The sequence below is a fragment of the Zeugodacus cucurbitae genome, chromosome 4 (genome assembly GCF_028554725.1).
Source record: "Zeugodacus cucurbitae isolate PBARC_wt_2022May chromosome 4, idZeuCucr1.2, whole genome shotgun sequence".
NCBI classification, from domain to species: Eukaryota; Metazoa; Arthropoda; class Insecta; order Diptera; family Tephritidae; genus Zeugodacus; species Zeugodacus cucurbitae.
This window is the reverse complement of record NC_071669.1, coordinates 35,655,563-35,676,752: the sequence shown is the minus strand read 5'-3', so window position 1 is coordinate 35,676,752 and position 21,190 is coordinate 35,655,563. Positions and strand designations below refer to the sequence as shown.

At 38.7% G+C, this 21,190-nt stretch overlaps 1 protein-coding gene and 1 long non-coding RNA gene across 20 annotated transcripts in view; one reads left to right on the top strand and one right to left on the bottom strand.

Annotated features, from left to right (window-relative positions):
* The window catches only part of Rbp6_3 (RNA-binding protein Musashi homolog Rbp6), a 436,335-nt gene that overhangs the window by 56,671 nt on the left and 358,474 nt on the right, over positions 1-21,190 (bottom strand). The gene's annotated exons all lie outside the window — the stretch shown is intronic.
* LOC128921295 (uncharacterized) overlaps positions 8,694-21,190 on the top strand; it is a 31,356-nt gene continuing 18,859 nt past the window's right edge. Inside the window, exon 1 of the long non-coding RNA XR_008470745.1 lies at positions 8,694-9,314. This is a non-coding gene — a long non-coding RNA (uncharacterized LOC128921295). The remainder of the gene's footprint in view (positions 9,315-21,190) is intronic.

Genomic DNA, 21,190 nt, shown 5'->3' with positions numbered 1-21,190 from the left:
TTTCATCATGTTTTTCGAAAAAAATCGAAGGGGGCATGAAGGGTTAAAAATTCAAAAAAAAAAAAATTTTTCATTTTTTGTTATGAAATATTAATTTTAAAAATTTTTGCGATACACAGTTTTAAATTTTGAGAAATTCGGTACAAAAAAGTCACAAGGTGTTTTAAAATCTGTTCATTAGTTTTAAAGTTATGGCGGTTCGAAATTTTTTTTACAAAAAACTTTGGCCCCTTACAGTATGGCAACCCCGCGTTACACAGACCTAACACCATATTTTTTATTTTAGGTTTTACATATACTATAAGATATATCATTGCCAAAGAAAATAAAGAACTTTTTTCAAGTGGCTTTTTTTCCAGAGAATGCCTCATATCTGCCCTAAAGAAATGTTAGCTCCTCCCATTTTAATTCGGGCATGAGAGGGTTAAAGTGTTCTTCCCAGATGGTAGTCGATATTAAAAAATATAAAATTAAGCTTGAAAAACGTGACGCCAAAGTATAAATTTAGAGATCCTACGCATAGTGTGTTTCAGCAATAACAATCCATTTGCATTATTTGGGAAGTAAATAAAAGCGAAGTTGAAGTTGGAGATCTGCGTCGTAATCATTCTACAATGATTGTACAATAAATACTTAATTGTATGAAGCCCACGAAAATGTTTTTATGTTTTTTCTTTATGAAAACATGTGTTTTATTAATTCTTCCCTGCTGAAGTTTATATTATATGCCTGTGACTGTCTGCCATAACTCGCAAGTTCTTTTGACTGTGATTAGGTTATTCGCATTAATAGCGAATTCATTCAACTGTGGACTGAATATGAAATTTTACTGTCGGGCCAACAACAACTTTCTCAGATCCTTTATACAACACCACGTCAGAAGCAGTAGTGGAGGAAAGCGGTATCAGCTGGTGCTGTCGAAAACGAGTTCTTCACATTATTACACAGTGTTGGAGTCAACTTCATCCATAACCGAAGCCTTTATTAAATAATTTGCTGTATAGAAACACAAGTGACGATTGCTTGATGAAATTTCATTTATTTCCGGCAACAGTTTTTACGCGAGTGTGCTAATTGGCAGTATTATAATAACTATACTATATAAAGAAAGTTTGAATATGTAGTCATTCTGTATTATTAATGATCCATGCTATTTTCTTTAGAAGAAAAACTGGGATAAGTTTTAGGACGAAGGAACAGAGCTTGAACTTAGCGACCTGAGAAGTGGCGAATCGAAGACGTCTATTATTTTCGAAAACTTATTTTAGTAACTTATTCCAGAATCTTATAATAGACAACATATAAAATTTGATTGAGAATAGAGATAAACGTGTAGTAAGCAATGAAGGAGAAATCCAAGGGAAATATTTTTAAATGCAACAACAATTATTAAAACGTTTTGATATTACAACTACTGTGAGACTACACACGATAACAGCCGAGAGAATAACTACAACGGAAGGAAACAAGCAACTACAAAGAGTGCAATAACAACAAAATTGCTGCACATTAGGTTTACAAAAAGAAGACATGAGAAAATATTACGCAGAAAATTGCGCAATAATAACAAAAACAAGGAATTGTGCAAGAATGCTGTGAGATTTGAAACCAAAACCAAGTCTTTGTATTATTTTCTGCAAAGGCCATTGTTATTGTTGTTAGTGCTCGGCTGACTGCTTTCTAGCTGCAGCGGAAGTGTGCCACAAGTTGCACAGAAGTTGAAAATAATATCGCATTATTTTGCCTTCTTTCAACATTTTTATTTGCTGCGCACATTGAATCATAAGAAATGCTACACATTCGCGACGACGGCGCGCCACCACCCCATCCACCGCTCACTCTCAGCAGCCTGAGCCGGAAGGGAGCACAAGACAAAGTTTTCCAGCGGCTACAGGCGAGGGAGTGCCGACGACAGACGACAGCTGCCGCTTGAGCGCATCAGCCATTCGACTGTGTAAATGAGATGCAACAATGATGCGTCGGCTGCGCCGCCGACCGTGCATCAGCACAGTTGTCGCTGCCTGCAGTATATAAGAATGATGGCAACACAATTGTGGCATTTGCGGCACGCGTGCGGAATATGGCAAAGGAATGCGCTAACAATAAAGAATATAGTGTGGCTGGGCTTATACTAGTAAGACAATGGGCGGGCGGCTGACGGTAAAGAAGCATTTCAGAGCTACACGAGTGCCGTTGTGCGTGTGCCGTGGCAAGCTGAAGAAAATATGGCAAAATCGCTTGATGATTATGCACAGTATGTGCGCAATAAGGCACAAAATAACAGCTCAGATGTGGAAGGAAATGGGAGTAACATAATCATTAAAAACAGTTAAAACAATGAAAACAAATCTTTAGGTTGCGGAAATATTGGTGTGTGAGTATTTTGTGCATATTTGGTTATTTTTCGTGTTTGGGCTCAGTCAGGGAAATTGTAATATCTAACCTAACTTTGTGTATGTAATGATTGAGTTATTATACAAACTGAATACACCGAAATATTCCATGGGATATTGGCTATGGAATTACTTTTTTGATGCGGCAATAGTTCGAATTTGATTAATTTTAATAGCAAATAGACTTAACCCTTATCTGGCTGAAAAAAAATTAAGAAAAAAATAAAGGCAGAAAAAAAAAAGAATTTACAATATAATCTTTTCCTTTTCAAGAGCTAATTGAATTGGAGGAGTTTTCTCCACTAAAAAAATATATTATCTTCCGAATAACTAATATTCTCCGATTCATTGTCATATAATCCATTTGTACCGGGTTCTATATTGCTCTCAACTTCAAACTCATCTTTCATAAGTTCGCCGATTGCGACCTCATTTAAATTTTTTGAAGCTAATGTTTCAAGCTACTTGAATAAACAATTAGTATTTATAAACATAAATTAAAAACTAATGTAATTGGTATCGAGGGTCCATTTGGACATCAAGGTACTTGTACCTCTGCTTTTAGTAAAGATTAATCCGCGTACGTCTGACATCTACCACAGTACACGATGATCTGAGATTATTTACTTAAATGCGTGCACGCAGGTGGTTGGGTCCACTTAGACCTTACGATACCAGTTGCCGGTTAATCGATAATTTCAATTGAAAATATAATAGTTCTAGTGAAGATCGTTAAACAGAACTAAGTTACAATTTAGCATTTATTAAGTGGGAACATTTAAGGCTCAGGTGGCCACTTTCAACATATATGCGATAAGTTCCGAATTATTTGCATTTGTAATTGGCTTAATGGGGGGATGGGATCATGTGTAGAAGTTCAAGCAAGTGAGGAAAGTTTTTGATTGTCACTCACTTGGGAGTGGCCAGAAACGATTCTTCTCCACATGGTTCAAGCAGCTCACGACTTCCGGTTTAGACCAAGTATCCTCTGGGTAGCCAACAGACATCCGTTTGAAGGCGAGCTAAAGTGAGAAGGCGAAGCCCGCTTATGCGGTTGTGCGTAGGGTTTGGGACCCACCACATAAAAACACCCCCCAATGAAAAATCTACGAAAGCCTCGGATGAGACACCCCCCTTTTGATGACGACCCCTGCAAACGTTTTAAGGATAATGATATAAGGGCATGCACCTGGAATGTCCGGACCCTTAATTGGGAAGGTGCCTCTGCCCAGCTGGTTGATGTCCTCATACGACTTAAGGCTGACATCACCGCCATCCAAGAAGTGCGATGGACGGGACAAGGACGGAAGAAGGTGGGTCCTTGTGACATCTACTACAGCGGCCATATAAAGGAGCGCAAATTTGGTGTTGGATTTGTGGTGGGAGAGAGACTCCGTCGCAGAGTCCTGGCATTCACCCCGGTGGATGAACGTCTAGCCACAATCCGCATCAAAGCGAGGTTCTTCAACATATCGCTGATTTGCGCCCACGCCCCAACGGAAGAGAAGGACGATGTGACCAAAGATGCTTTCTATGAGCGCCTAGAACGCACCTATGAGCGCTGCCCCCGCCACGATGTAAAAGTCGTGCTTGGTGATTTTAACGCCAGGGTGGGTAAAGAAGGTGTCTTTGGCACAACAGTCGGAAAATTCAGCCTCCATGCCGAAACATCGCCAAACGGCCTGAGGCTGATCGACTTCGCTGGGGCCCGAAATATGGTCGTCTGTAGTACCAGATTCCAGCATAAGAAAATACATCAAGCTACTTGGCTGTCTCCTGATCGAAACACGCGGAACCAAATCGATCACGTTGTGATAGACGGAAGACATGTCTCCTGTGTTTTAGACGTGCGTACGCTCCGAGGACCAAATATAGACTCGGACCATTATCTGGTCGCAGCGAAGATACGCACCCGCCTCTGTGCAGCAAAGAATGCCCGTCAACAAACACAAGGAAGGTTCGACGTCGAAAAGCTGCAATCGCAACAGACAGCCACGAAATACTCTACTCGACTTGCACTCCTGCTCTCTGAGAGCACTCATCAGCATCTCGGTATAAGGGAACTGTGGAACGGCATCTCAAACTCACTGCGTACCGCTGCAGCCGAAACAATTGGTTTTCGGCAACGACAAAAAACAAGCTGGTACGATGAGGAGTGCCGTCTCGCAGCGGAGAGAAAACAGACTGCCTACCTCGCAACATTGCAAACGACCACAACACGTGAGGGATGGGATAGATACCGAGAGCTGAAGAGGGAAGCGAGACGCATTTGCAGACAAAAAAAGAAAGAGGCCGAAATGCGTGAGTACGAAGAGCTTGAGAAGCTGGCAGACAGAGGGAATGCTCGAAAATTTTATGAAAAAATGAAGCGACTTAACGAAGGTTTCAAGACCGGAGCATCCTCATGTAGAGACCAAGGTGGTAACCGATGTCCAGGGCATACTGGGATTATGGAGGGAACACTTCTCCGACCTGCTGAATGGCAGTGAGAGTACAACACCAGGAGATGGCGAACCCGATCCCCCAATCGATGACGATGGAACAGATGTTCCATTACCCGACCATGAAGAAATTCGAATAGCAATTACCCGCTTGAAGAACAACAAAGCAGCGGGGGCCGATAGATTACCGGCAGAACTATTCAAATACGGCGGCGAAGAACTGATAAGGTGCATGCATAAGCTTCTTTGCAGAATATGGTCGGAAGAAAGCATGCCTGACGATTGGAATCTCAGTGTGCTCTGCCCAATCCATAAAAAGGGAGATCCCACAATCTGCGCCAATTACCGTGGGATCAGCCTCCTAAATATCGCATACAAGGTTCTATCGAGCGTATTGTGTGAAAGACTAAAGCCCACCGTCAACAAACTGATTGGACCTTATCAGTGTGGCTTTAGACCTGGAAAATCGACAACTGACCAGATATTCACCATGCGCCAAATCTTGGAAAAGACCCGAGAAAAGAGGATCGACACACACCACCTTTTTGTCGATTTTAAAGCTGCTTTCGACAGCACGAAAAGGAGTTGCCTTTACGCCGCGATGTCTGAATTTGGTATCCCCGCAAAACTAATACGGCTGTGTAAATTGACGTTGAGCAACACCAAAAGCTCCGTCATGATTGGGAAGGACCTCTCCGAGCCGTTCGATACCAAACGAGGTTTCAGACAAGGTGACTCACTATCGTGCGACTTCTTTAACCTGATGCTGGAAAAAATTATAAGAGCTGCAGAGCTAAACCGAGAAGGTACAATCTTCTACAAGAGTGTACAGCTCCTGGCGTACGCCGATGATATTGATATCATCGGAAGCAACAACCGCGCCGTTTGTTCTGCTTTTTCCCGCATGGATAAGGAGGCGAAGCGAATGGGTCTGGAGGTGAATGAGGACAAGACGAAATATCTCCTGTCATCAAACAAACAGTCGGCGCATTCGCGTCTTGGCTCCCACGTCACTGTTGACAGTCATAACTTCGAGGTCGTAGATAATTTCGTATACCTGGGAACCAGCATCAACAACACGAACAATGTCAGCCTCGAAATCCAGCGCAGAATAACTCTTGCCAACAGGTGCTACTTTGGACTGAGTAGGCAATTTAACAGTAAAGTCCTCTCTCGACGAACCAAAATCAAGCTCTACAAGTCGCTTATCATTCCCGTCCTGCTTTACGGTGCAGAAGCTTGGACGATGTCAACATCAGATGAGACGACACTAGGAGTTTTCGAGAGGAAAATTTTGCGCAAGATTTATGGTCCTCAGAACATTGGCAACGGCGAATACCGCAGACGATGGAACGATGAGCTGTACGAGTTATACGACGACATTGACATAGTTCAGCGAATAAAAAGACAGCGGCTACGCTGGCTAGGTCATGTTGTCCGAATGGACGAAAACACTCCAGCCCTGAAAGTGTTCGATGCAGTACCCGCCGGAGGAAGCCGAGGAAGGGGAAGGCCTCCACTCCGTTGGAGGGACCAGGTGGAGAGCGACCTGGTTACACTTGGGATCTCCAACTGGCGCCGAACTGCGAAGGAGAGAGACAGGTGGCGCACTATCGTCGATTCGGCTATAACCGGCTAAACGGTTGCAACGCCAATCACATACATACAATTGGCTTAATAGATTTTCTGAGGTTAGGGACAAAGGCTTCCCAAACAATAACAAGCAAATGCAATTAAAAAAAAAAAAAGATTTTTAGATCAGCTCCAATGCGTCATTGAGTATGTGGCCGAGCTTTAGCGAAGTACATATTTTCAATTCAGTATGAATTTACCGTCTCTGGGCATTTGCACATATAAATGTACGTATCTTTTCTATATTTGTTGGCAAACAATGTTGTGGAACATGTTGCGAGAATTTGCTAAGTATTGAATTGTTCAAGGTTGCTTATATTATATTGGAATGGGCCAAAACTTCTTGTATGCATCCAGTTAAAGTCGCTTATAAAATTACCTTTCCTGCCTTATCCCAGGTGTACTTAAGCTATACAACAGTGGGAGATAAGCAACCCATTTATCAGTTTATTGGCATCTTACAACATCGTAAAGCAGCATCAGTTGCCACCAACAAGTCACAAAATGCCTTGCCACCATCGGTCAACAACAACAACAACCATAATAGTTGTCATCAAACATCAGCATCAGCGTCGACGCAACTGTGCTTATTTGATGGATCATTCGGAAACGTTGCACAGTGAGTGCATAAAAGTCAGCAGGATATGTGCATTACAATGCCCACACATGTGTGCTTTACGTAAGTAAAATATTGCACTTGCACATCTGTGATATGCACGGAATGTACGTACTATATGGTATATAGTGGCAATATCATGCCACTTTGACGGGAATGGCACGTCCATCACGGGATGTTATGATGGCATCGCAGATGTTAATGGTGATGTCGACGCCAACGCCGATTATGGTGGGCATACTGGAATGCGAGTGATGTTGGTATGTGCCCAGAGCGAGATGGTTTATAGGACCTTTTAATGATAATGGCAGAGTTGGCGCTATTGTCCGTTAGTGAGTAAAACCTTGTTGTACACTTTCGACATATTTGTCGCAGCAGCGTCGAAGAAACCTAAATATTAGCCCGTAACCGCGCGTGAAAGACAAATGTTCGCTTTAAAACTTTTGCGGACACTGAGCGCGAATTCTTTTAAGCGATCTGAACAACATAATACTTACTCGCAGAAATGTAGCTATTTCTTCGATGTACTCGTACAAACATTATTTTTACTCTCACATCTCATCGGTCGTAAAATTACTAAGAGTGTACGTGCCGAAATTGGCTGTATATGCCGTCACGTTCAGTAATTTCTACCTTTTAGCGCACTCGATCGTGTTTCGGGATTGCTTGTTATACATTACTATTTTCACTCCATCTTGTTCTTTCTTTTATCCTTGGAAAAAATCGAGTCTATTATTTAAAAATCTTCCACCGAACAGACCACGCGCCATATGGGTCTACTTGGCGCATTTCCGTCGAGATCTTAAACTGAAAGCATACAAAATTTAGCTTGTGCAAGAACGTTACCTACAATTGGCGACCGTTATCGCGCCATGAATACCGACTATTTTACGCCTGAAATTGAAGCTCGTGATCTCGGCGACATTTGGTTTCAACAAGACGGCGCCACTTCCCACATATCGCTTTGGGCCGGTCGATTCGTGATTTCGTGTGATATCACACCGTTAAATTTTTTTTGTTTAAAGTCTAATATGCGGACAATTCCGCTTCGATTCAGGCCTTGGAGCAAAACATCATCCGTATCATTAATCCACGCGTGTTATTAATCGAAATACTCGAATGAAATTTGAAATCTCTGTGTTTTTTTTAAGTAGAGAACTTTGGAATGGATCAACTTTTATTTCGATGCGGATTTGGCACGTGAAATTACTAAATGTTTTTGAAGTTTATTTTTTTAACAAAAGTATAATATTACATGACATATATTTTTTATAAATTATGACAATTCAAATCAAATTTATGTATATCAACAATAATTGTATGCACCATAGATACGATATTAAAATAATATATATTCAACACGATAAACAACTAAGTGTTGCTGGTTGCAATAACGGGGCACACGCATCCGCCAACAACAATAACCCAATGTATTAATTATCGTATTAAAATTGTTGTCAGGCATTTTTGGCCTGGTTTAAAATTGCGAACACTGCAGATTTTGGCTTTTTACCGTTAATTGATGAGTTAAAAAGTGCTTTGCAAACCGCCTACCACCTACACATTAAGGGTGTGGCGCAATGACGCTGTTGAGTGTATAAGCGGGGTGGGGGTGGAACAGAAATGGTGCAACATAAATCCGAACACATTTTCATACATACATACATATGTATGTACATATTCAAAAATGTTGGCAACAGCGTGCCGCATGTAGCATGCGCCGGTTTGCTTTGTCATTATTCGGCCACAAACTTTTATTCTATTAGCCTTCATTAAACAACGACAGCGACAGCGTAGACGCCGGGCATCAGGCGTGCTATAGGAAGCGAATTTTAACAGGCGATAGCAAAAGTGGTGGCTATCGACTGACAACGTGGCATGTGGCAACCATTTATATTTTTAATGTGCATTCATTAATTTATTATCGTAATCCGCAATCATGGCAACTTCAAAAAGCCATCAACAACCAGCTGTAGCCAACAAGCGCTACAACAACAACAACAATAATAATAATAACAACAATCGTGTATATTAACAAGTATTGTGTCGAATAGCTGTTGTTTATCGAAGCGTGGTGCCGCAAACATTTTTGGAATCCCGAAAGCGCGGGACTGTATCAACTCTACTGGATCTAAAGATGAACTCAAATCGAAAAGCATTATTCATGGTTCTTCCAACAGCAATCGACTTCAACATGCAATGAGAACGCGCCAGTATGTTGTTCAGAAACTGGTAAGTTGCCATTTTTTGGTACATGGTATAATAGAAAATCTTTCATTTCCACATAATTTACCGTTTTACCATTAATAGAAAACATTTATTTCCGATATTCCGGCGAATCCCGATATTTTTGTTATTTATTCAAATCCAAAGCGGTCTGATACGTTCTTTCGACACTGTAATCCGAACGCACATTTGTGCATTTACAACTGTGACCACCGAGATATGCGAATATGTTTTCCGAGCGGTCGTCTGCGCTTAATTAACGCGGCCATTATAATTACCACGTGAGTCGGTATGCAGCGGAATATGGTGGATTTCAACGACATTCGTCCGCGTTCTACGCTTCGCTGCGGTTGCAGATATTTGTTAAACGCTTTGTTTCGTACTTTTTTGGTGAACGCATTTCTGTAACGCTGTGTTGTTGTATGCATATGGCCTGAACATATTAATGAGCATTGTTGGCCACTGTTTAAATATTTTCCGACCGCAAAATGTGGCAGAAATTGAAATGACATAAATTGTTGTTTGTCCCCATTTCCATACGCTTTGAAAAATCAAGTATTTATTGATACAAAAATTTAAAAGCTGAAAATCACGGCTTGGAGACTGGTTAAAACGGTAGTTAATATTGAATTAAAAGAAGCCAAGAAATCTCATTTAGGGTCATCGTTCGTTTCGCTAACATCTCATATTGGCTATAGGGAGATATTATTATTTTTTTTAACCAAAAATCTCTTGAGCTCAACTATATTGATCTAACGTTGGCTTCGGTTGCATATAAGCTTTCGTAAACTCTTTTGATCCAATTAAAAGTCTAAATTGCCGGAATGCTGCTAACATAATTTATTAATAACAAGTGTTATGAAGGCTTTTTCTAACTCTTACTGTCGATAATGCGAGAATGCATTGCTGGAAGCTTCTATACAAATTGTGCAGTTGGAAGGCTTTGTGTTGATTGATTGCAGTTATACGTATAAACAATTTCGAATTGATGCAAATATTTATAACACGTATTCGTTGCATTCTCGCTGTGATATGTTTGCTTTTGTTGTTTATTGTTGTTGCCGGGCTTCTCTAATATCCTTCGAGTTTGCAGCATCTGTCTAAAGTAACGATGGTCTCTGGCCAACTGGCATACGCACGAGTGAACAGCCTGCATACATCTCTCTTCCTCTTTTTGTATCAGCCCAAACAAATTTACACATTCCAATATGAGTAGCAAATATCCAGCAGCTCAAGTGTGTATTCCAACAAATTAGTGCTGTTATTGCACCCATTTAATTCCTTTAGTAACTAACAGGCCCAGCTTCACTTAATTGTCGGAGGAGCCAGCAAATTTTGAATTTTTGGAAAACGCTCGGAAAATTAATAATCCGAAAAGGCCTCATTGTCAACAATTTGATTGGCAAACAATCGACCAGACATTTTAGAAAATCGAAAGCAGCCAACATAATGCAAACACTTTGAGTCTGTAGTGTGTGTGTGGGCATTGTGCACAATTCGATGAATGCCTGTATATATTTGCATAGATACATATGCTCGTAATGTTGATTTAATCGTCATCTCATATGTTTGTATGTGTGTACATTATGTGGAATTATAGGTGTATTTAAATGTAAGGAAAACTTGTTGGTAATTTATTAAACGTGAGAGTAATGCAGATTTTTGGTGATAAATCGATGTTAATTACAGGTTTTGTTCTAACAAAAAGTAGTTAAGTATATACAACAATAAGCCGTCCTAACCATGTGGCAAGATTTGAACTCCTACCATTGAAATTTTGCAGAACAAAAAGTGGAAAATAACAATCCATTCTAGACTTTTGCATATGTTGCTTTTGCATTTGTTGCATAGATTTTTTTATTTTGCTTATAAAAATATTTAAATTGGAGATTATTCATCTCAAATAAAATTTTCTTCCTATTATGGAATGTAATGTCGTTGACAAGTTCAGGTTTGTTCAAAAACTTGTCGTTGTTGAAAACATTAATACGAAATTCATATAATATATAATTTCATTAAATGAATGAATGAATTAAATAATTACAAAAATTTTAGGTTACTTATTTTTATAAGTTTTAAAGACGCAATAATAATTCAGTAACAGATTTAAAGATGCATCAACAAATTCTCAATATATTTAATTCTCTCATATTTATATATTCGCATATTCTCATTCTAAGCCATTAACTAGAGATTTACACTCTCTCCCTTTTTGTAGGTTCGTTTGATCGACATTAAAGTCGTATCCAATTGATGGCGTGAATGAATGTGAATGTACCGTATTCACAGTTATTATACTGAAGTACGTATTGGATTGATTTGATAGTTTTGTTTAAGCGCTTTCTTTCATTTAATGCAAACGCACCAAATATTAAAATGTATGCTTTGAATTTCAAAGATCAATATTCAGAATTCAGTATTGTCTATTTCGAATGGCACGCCCTCCAGTGCAAACCTGCAACTACTATACGCATAAATGTATGTATGTATGTGGCAACTGTGTTTTAGAACCCCAAAAAAAAGTGGAGCGTGTTTGATAGTTCCAAACATAAGACAATGCCAAAATAAATACATATAAACGCAGAGACAGAGAGAGGCAGAGAGAGAGGGATGGACGATTCAGCCTAGATTGGCTTTTAATCGGTTGAAAAACGTAAAAATAGCAAACTCATGAAATGGAATGGCAACGCCAGCTACAACAACCACTGCCTTGGCAGTATCTTGATACCGTGCAACAATAAACACAACCCAACAGGCTGAAACATAACGTAGTGGCAACGTTTGCGTAGTGAATGGCACTTTTTATGGCCATCATTTGCATTTAATGTTAAATTGTGTGCAATCTTTGCGCAGAAATCGATGGCTCGAAAGAATGCGCACCCGAGCATCTGAAAGCGGCAGTAAGGGTGTTTGCTAAGAGCCTTTTGCGGTGGTTCTGGCAGCCAAAGGCGGAGTGCGACTGTGACGTGGATTGCTGCAGATAAAGCTTAATAAATTGGATATGCGCACACATATTGGCACTTGATCAGCACTTCAGCACTACAGCGCTTCGGCACTTTGCACGACACGACTCTACGCTTCATCTGTGGAGAGCACTCAACAAATATCTGTGGCTGTGGCACATTCGATAGTTGTCGCAGCGTTCACTATATACATATTATAGTACTTGTATAGCGAGTTAATGCAGACACTGGTAGGGAGTATTTCAGACAACTTAAAGGCAAAGCGTATAACCTTGGAAAGTTGTAAACTTTTAATAAGTCGAATAATAATTATTACCGCAAAACAAATATATAAACAACAGCCGAAAGAGGACATACAGCAAGTGCTGGCGATGTGATACAGGGTTTATATGAACAATACAAATTTATTTCATGCGAAGTTAAACTTTCGATGCTGTTCTTGCCGCGAGAAGCTTTACATTTGTTACGTGACATCATGAGTGAAGGAAGGCAATTATTATTTTTCTTTTTAACATTTCTTTATTAATTCAATCGACACTTTAAAGCCTAATAAATTATAAAATCTTAAATCTATTTAAAACAAGTAAGGAAATACATATAAAAGCAAGGCTAAGTTCGGGCCTAGTGCGATCCTTTGTACTAAATTTTACTTTTATAACTTTAATAATGGCTTACACTTTATGTGTTTTCGGGTTTCGCCATTTTGTGGTCGTGGCAGTGGAATATTTGTGCCAGGAATAGACGGACAGACGGACGGACACACATCCGGATTTCAAATCTACTCGTCACCCTGATCATTTTGGTATATATGACTCAATATCTAACTCTTTTAGTTTCAGATGTTACAAACAACCGTTATGTGAACAAAACTATTATACTCTCTTAGCAACTTTGCTGCGAGAGTATAACTAGAGAAGGCCAAGCAGGTGAGCCCTTTAGTACGTAGGCAGATCTCTTTTTTTTAATCGTGTTTGATTACAAGAATGTACCAAGGCGTTGACCAATGGGTTTGAATATTCACGGAGTGTAAATATATATTTTTCTGCTGTCCTCTACTTACATCTTTACCATAGGTATATCACAATTTTTGTGGATGTTTTCGTTGCGAATGTACAATGGTGGAAACGTGATTGCTATAAGCCTTTTTGATTGGAACCTCAGAATTATACAATTATTAGTTGCAGAGGTCGTAATCCACAGTTGAATATTATAGATCCATATCAGTTTTATGATCGTATTATGTAGCAAAACTTTGTTGTCAATGTTAAGTTTTGAATTTTCATTTCAAAACCAATTTAAATTTGTTGCTCTTAACTTCATGCAAATTATTTTACTCCCTTGCTGTTTCCGCCACGTGAGCTTTCTATCCAGGTGTATCCTAAGATATTCTACTTCATTCGCTTGTGGTATTAGGACATTGTTCACTTTAACGCCCCGACGCATTTTTGGTCGGGGTGAAAGTGTAACATTCCTCCACTTTTGTTTATTGACAGTTATTCGGCAGTTAGCTACCCATTCTTCGACAAAAATCAGCTATTCTAATACTCTGGATGATATAATGGGGCATGCGTTATGACTCTCTAAAGCTGTGTTATGCGCAAAAGTTGATGTCAATACTACTAATCGTGCATTTTATATTTTTTAAATACGTTTCCTAGGATTTATGAAATTCGAATGGCAAATTTTTTAATCGTATATAGAGGTCTTCATGTCACACATCGAACGCCTAAGCTACATCTAGAAATATAGCTGAACAGTGTTCGAATGCTTTTCTGTTTTCGTGAGTAATTTGCTCTATAGTGCCATGTTTGGAACGAAACCCGAACTTACTTTCATGTAGGAAAGGAAACATCTTTGGTGACAACCCTTTTTCAAATATTTTAGAAAGACAAGGTAGAAAACATGTTGCTTTGTATGAAGACCATCATGATGATCTGCGATTCCTTCCATGAATTCGGATAGTAACCAAACTAAAAATTTAATTAAAGAGTAAGGAGTAAGGCATTGCTTTATTCGATAACTCGTTTAACATTTTGGGGTTATATTATCATATCCTGGAATCCCACAAAACATGGCATGAGGGGCAGTCATCGAAATAATAAAATCAGAATGTTTGCATATTCAGACCAATTTGCTTTGATTTCTAATATCATATTAGGTCTACAACTTTGCTTCCGCCGTTTTTTTTGTAAATTTAAGGCTTTTTTGTATAAAACCGGTTACAAATCATTCAATTCAAAATATTGGCCGTCTCTAGCTGCTACTTTTGACCATCTTTCTGGCAGCATGCGTATTCCAAATGTCGAGAATTCGACTCAAAAAGTGAATTTTTTTCAGTTGAGAATAAGTTTCGGATGCAAACAGATCTCTACAAATATTTTGTTGGGTTAATGTTGGCTCAAATGTCCAAGATCGATATAAAACGATTTAATTGACCAGTGCTTGACCCTAGAGACATCTCTTGGAAAACGATGGAAGCAAAGTTGCAGACCTAATAGATAGATATGTCGTACATATTGTAGTATGCTACAGAAACCATATCACTGGTATTATGAATTTTGCTCGAATGAAAATGGTAATCCGTACTACAATATTGTGCTAGAAACCATTTAAATTATGTGTTATTGTGAAATATACTACAATGGATTGCATTGCACTCACCAAAAGCTTTAAGCTTTTCTTTCACAACAATACGTTTTCTGACAATTAGACATATAAAAAAACTAATAAATTCAAAATAAATTGATGGGGGATGGGGCATATGTAGAAGTTCACTCAATTGAGGAATGTTTCTGATTGCAATTCACTTGAGAGTGACCAGGGACAATTCTTTTGCATATGACTCAAGCAGCTCACGACTTCCGGTTTTGACCAAGTATCCTCTCCGTTGGAAGGCTAGCTAAAGTGAGAAGGCGAAGCCCTTCTGCGGTTGTGCGGTCCCCATTGAAAGGGGGGAATGTCCGGACCCTTAATTGAGAAGATGCCTCTGCCCAGCTGGTTATGTTCCGCAGTGGAGAGAAAGCCAACTGCCTACCTCGCAACGTTGCGATCGACCACAACACGTTCGGGGTGGGATAGATATCGAGAACTGAAGAGGAAGCGAGACGCATAAAGCAAAAAGAAATAGGCCGAAATGCGTGAGTATGAAAGGCTTGAAATGCTGGCCGACATGGGTAACGCTGGAAAATTGTATGAAAAGATGAGGGGATTTCCAGAAGGTTTCAAGACCGGAGCATTATCACGTAGGGACCGAGGAGGTAATCTGGTAACGGATGTCCAGAGCATACTGGGATTATGGAGGGAACACTTCTCCGACCTGCTGAATGGCAGTGAAAGTACAACACCAGGAGATGGCGAACCCTATTCCCCAATCGATGACGATGAAATAAATGTTCCATTACCCGACCATAAAGAAATTCGAATAGCAATTACATACTTGAAGAACAACAAAGCGGCGGGGGCCGATGGATTACCGGCCGAGCTATTCAAATATGGCGGCGAGGAACTGATAAGGTGCATGCATCAGCTTCTTTGTAGAATATGGTCAGAAGAAAACATGCCTGACGATTGGAATCTCAGTGTGCTCTTCCCAATATATATTATTCCCGTTCTGCTTTATGGCGTTGAAGCGTGGACGATGACAACATCCGATGAAACGACTCTTGGGATTTTCGAGAGAAAGGTTTTGCGCAAGATTTATGGTCCTCTAAACATTGGCAACGGCGAATACCGCAGACGATGGAAAGATGATCTGTACGATTTATACGACGACATTGACATAGTTCAGCGAATAAAAACACAGCGGCAACGCTGGCTAGGTTATGTTGTACGGATGGATAAAACACTCCAGCTCTGAAAGTGTTCGATGCAGTACCCGCTGAAGGAAGCCGCGGAAGAGGACGACCTCCACTCCGATGGAAGGATCAAGTGGAAAGTAACCTGGCTTCACTTGGTGTTTCTAGTTAGCGCCAAGAAGCAAAAAGGAGAAACGAGTGGCGCGCTCTGGTGGATTCGGCTAAAATCGCTTAAAATGGTTCCTACCCCAAATATATATATATAAACTGATATCAAAACATAAAATTTGAAAAAAGTTATGAAAAAGATTTGTTGAAAACTAATAATTATAATGGAAAATAATATTTTAAGATTGCTTGCAGTTATAACTAAATGGAATCGAATAGTCGAAACGTTGCGATTGTATTTTTTAGCAACCTCTTTTTTTGATATTTCATCGCGGTTAACTATATTTATAATCTCGATCTTTTGTTTTATCGTTAAAGAATTTATTTTCCGCCCTTTTCCAGGCATTTTACAGAATGAGTTTCACTAATTAATTTACTTATGTTACGCGAAAACCGAGAAATTTAAATTTGACATTTAGAGATGGACGATTATTTTCGATTACACAATTAAATAGTTGAACATTTTTTGAAATTTTACCACACTATTAAATATTTGTATGAGTTTTTAAAAATTCTTAAAAAGGCACTTAAGAGGGGATAATTGCACTTTTTTTATTTATGGCCAAATTTTGCAGGCATTTAAGCGGGAAAGGCACTTAGGCGAAGGCACTTAAAGGGGGAAATTTGTATGTAAATTTAGAGAAACGATGCCGCAAAATGTGGTCACTTAAGCAGGGAAGGCACTTAAACGGTTGGGGGGGTTGCACTAAAGCGGGGATCACTGTATTTCGATTGTTAGTTAGGTGTCCAAATCAAATTTAAATGACACTTCTAAAATTTCGAGTAAGAAATGTGTGAAATAGTGAGTGGTCTGCAACTTTTCTATAAAAACTGATACCCCGCACTTTTTTTTCGCTTGCGCTGATACACAGATAACAGTTGTGGTGGCTGATGGCTTTTACCGAAATTGCTCTTATTTGCTAAGCTTGTAAGTGGCCAGCTATGGAATGCTTAGCTCTGGGTTCTTTGCTGTACACAACCCTCTACTTCTATGCTCCCCCTCTCCGCCATAAATTTTGTGCCATTCTGGAAGACTGCTTTAACTGCTCTATTTGATTTTTCCTTTCCTCCCCCGTTTTTAATTAAAAAGGGATTCAATGTGTAATCCCGCAGCTGAAGTAGATAAATATCAATTTGTGGACGCCTGGGCTTTCTCAATATGATGTACGAATTCTGAACTGCATAGACACATGCTGCGAAACTTGACTTATACAGTTTTTAGTCTACATTGATGGTTGTGAGTTTGCAAATAATTCACGCCAATTCTGTCACCCATACACGGTAAAGAGGGTGTCCAGTTTGAATGCAATTCGGCACTTTGGATTTTGGATTTTAGCTTTGATTTGGTTTTGCCTCTTTTAAGAATATTCAACCATTGAACAATATTTCAAATACATTTTACTATTCTAATTATTTTCAAAGAGTACTTCGAAACAATTTAAAATTTAATATTTTAATAAGTAAGTATCAGTTGCTTTCCAAATAGTGGTAGCTAGTTCATTAGCATCAACAATTGAGTCGATATATTTATAGAAATTTAATTCCAGTAAAATGAAGTGATATGCATTAAATATTATTTATTGTGCACTTCGAATTCAATTTCGATTTACAATTAGTAATAGAGATGAAAACCAAAATGAATGGTATTTTCTGATTACGCGTACTGCTTTAATTAAATTTAGAATTTTTCAATATTTTGGTGCATGCAACTCGAACAAAAACGCAAAAAAAAGATAACACACCCCCGCAGCTGATAGGAAAGTCAACGATATTGTTTAGCCCCACTGTGGCACTCGCAACACATCAAATTATAATTTTATGAAAGTTAAACGTGAATACAGTACCTTTGGCAACTTCATCCGCTTAAAAACTGACTTCAAAGTATTGCTGTCTCGTGGCTGCATTGGCGCGCTACAAAAATGAATTGTGCGGGGTCGTAAGGGTCCTTGGGGTCCGCTGATGGCGAATTAAGTAGCAAAAGTGCAAAAAGTACACCGGTAAATTAAAAAATGGAAATGATGAAGGAATGAAGTGAATTTCCCCAGTAGCAACAATGCGGAAACTATGGGGCAGCCGAAACAGACCGACACACACATAATCGTAAATTTATATGTATGTATGTATATGCAGGGGGACATTGCTTGCTTCTCTTTTTGCAATCTCTACAAGTGAAGTTATTAAATTATTCAACATTTCATTTGGTTGCTCTGTTCCAGGCGATAAGCCTTAGTGGCGGCCCGCAACCCCGCGGCAGCAACACCAGCGCCAGCACGAGCTGTGAAAGCTGCCCGACACCGTTGCTCGTTGCTGCAATGTGGCACTCACGGCGGCAACAGCAGCATTTGGTGCATAATGCCGCTGTTAGTCGCAGTTACAGCCATTTGGCTGATATACATTTTGTAAACTTATTTAATTTTGTTTCCGTTTTAGCTGCCCTCCTTTCTGCTGACCTTTGTCTGCACAACAACTTGTACAACTTGGCTTCATTTGAAATTTTATTATGTAAAATTATTGTGCTTGATGGCCTGTTTTTCATTGTTTTGCTTTGAGGCTTCATTTGTATTACGGCTATAATGTTTGCTTGGCACATAATCTTTTATTTTTGCAGTGCCACCGAAAACAAAATAGGATTTTAGTGCTCTTTCGCTCCTGCTGCTGTACTTATATCAGATAAGTAGGAGGGCGTAAGGTCAAACATTTATTTTTATTATCACAACTGTCGGAATACTCAATTCTAATGCTAAATTTGCTCAGCGAGTCTTTAATTATTTAAGCATTCCCTACTCATATTAGTTCAACATTTTTCTAATTATATCTAATCAATCATACAATGGATATATGGGTTTGGTCAAATCTAAAGCTCGGTACCCTAGTGCGTTTATCTCAATTGCGAGTATTCTTAAAACAAAGAAATCAGAAATTAAACCTTTTCGTAAAAATTAATAGGCTATATATTCACTTACAATAAATACAATTGTTGTTATTTTCTTCTGATTTTTAAGAAACTTCAGCACCCCCTTTAAGTTTTATCTCGACATAATATTAGTTCAATACATTTCTACAACAGGTCCTGAATTATGGGAAATTATCGACAAAATCGCCACATGACAATCATCATCTTCATCAAACAACACCTTCGAAAAAGTTATTACTACCAACAAAATAAAAACAATTGCGTAAAACAAACAATTGAAAACAAATAGCGAAAACCGAAAACACCAAACTTTCTGCAGTCATTTCTTTTAGCCACTTCTTAATACATTCCAAAAATGAAAGAAATCGGATAATAACCACGCCCTCCCTCCTTATAAAGGTTAGGTTGAAAATTACTAAAAGTGGATTAACTCACTAACGAAAAACGTCAGAAACACTAAATTTTACAGAAAATTGCAGAAGGAAACTGCACTCAGATTTTCTTACAAAGTGGAAAATGGGCGTGGCATCACCCACTTATGGGTCAAAAACCATATTTCTGGTACTACGCGATCGATTCGAATGAAATTCGGTAAATAATATTTTCTTGACATCCTGATAACACGTGTGGAAAATGGATGATATCGGTTCACAACCACATAACTTCCCATGTAACCCAATTTTGAATTCCATCTTATTCCTTCACTTTATAATATAAAGAACCAATGAAGATAGGAAGTAAAACTTTACACAAATACTGTATATGATCTGTGGCATCACTTGTGAAAAAAATTGTGGAAATCGGACTAAAACTTTGCAATGCCCCGGATATCTACATGAAGAACTCAGTCCTAAGGGTAATTTTTCACCGAAAATATCCGCAAATCTTTCAGGCTTGCACCATAAGTGCTGTCTGTCTGTTTAAATTAGTGGAACTTTTAAAATCAAAAGAAAATAATCACTATTGCATTGTTAAATAATAATTGAATAACAAACTACAGTGATATACAAATGTTTTTGTTTCCGTTTTTTTTTGATTATACAATGTAGATAAACACACTAGCGTTAAATATGACCTTTGCTTTTCTTCCTCCAAGTAATTGATAAACGGCGTCTATGGGTTATAATGGGCCTAATCATTCATTCCGAGGCGAATTCGAATTCAGTTCGAAAACGACTTTTGATCGAAAAATTTCATGTAATCATTGATTCCGTCGATAAACTGCTTTACCACAAAGTGAAAAAGTAAAACTGCTTTGTCGACAATTTTGACAAGTTTAATCAATTAAATTGTCTGAGTTTTTGTTTCGTTGTTGTAAATATTTCAAATATATACAATCGTGTTTCATTTAAGTGATTGTGACAGTTGAGCTGAAAATTATGTACAAATTCTTCTAAAGAGCGAGATACATCAGTATTTATGTTAGTTTCTATTGCGTGTGATACATGTATAATTCAATTTCCTTTTGGGCTGGGTAAAATTGCACCAACTGCTCTCTTGTTAGTGGTACTTGTTTTAGGGACCTCATCTTGAATATTTTTTGTTGCAGTTACTGGTGAGCATCCTTAAAGTTAATTGGCTGAAGGGTCCGACCCCTGTTCTAGATATGTGTCATTTTGTCCTTGATTGGAGAGCCTACTTCGTTTAACTTTTGGGAAATTTCTCTCCAAAAAATATTTCGGCTGGTTTTTATTGAGAAAATGATTTCGTTTTGTCGCGGTCCAATTTCAATTCATTAATCAACAAAATGTTTTTTTCAGTGTTTTTGTCTCTTATCTCTAAGGTCCTCATTTAAAACCAAAATTAGAATGTCATGAACGTCTGTTTATATAATTACGAACATATGGTATGTTCATTTTAAATTTCCGCAGCTCACTCTCCAACAAACAGATTCGACTAAACTAAACTTTTTGATTTATCGGATTCAATGATTTCGATGTTAGCGACATCTATGAGCTGTGGAAAGTATTTTATCAAGTCGGAAAAAGTCACTTCGATCGAAAATTTGATTTTCAATATGATGTCAATGATTTTAACGAAACA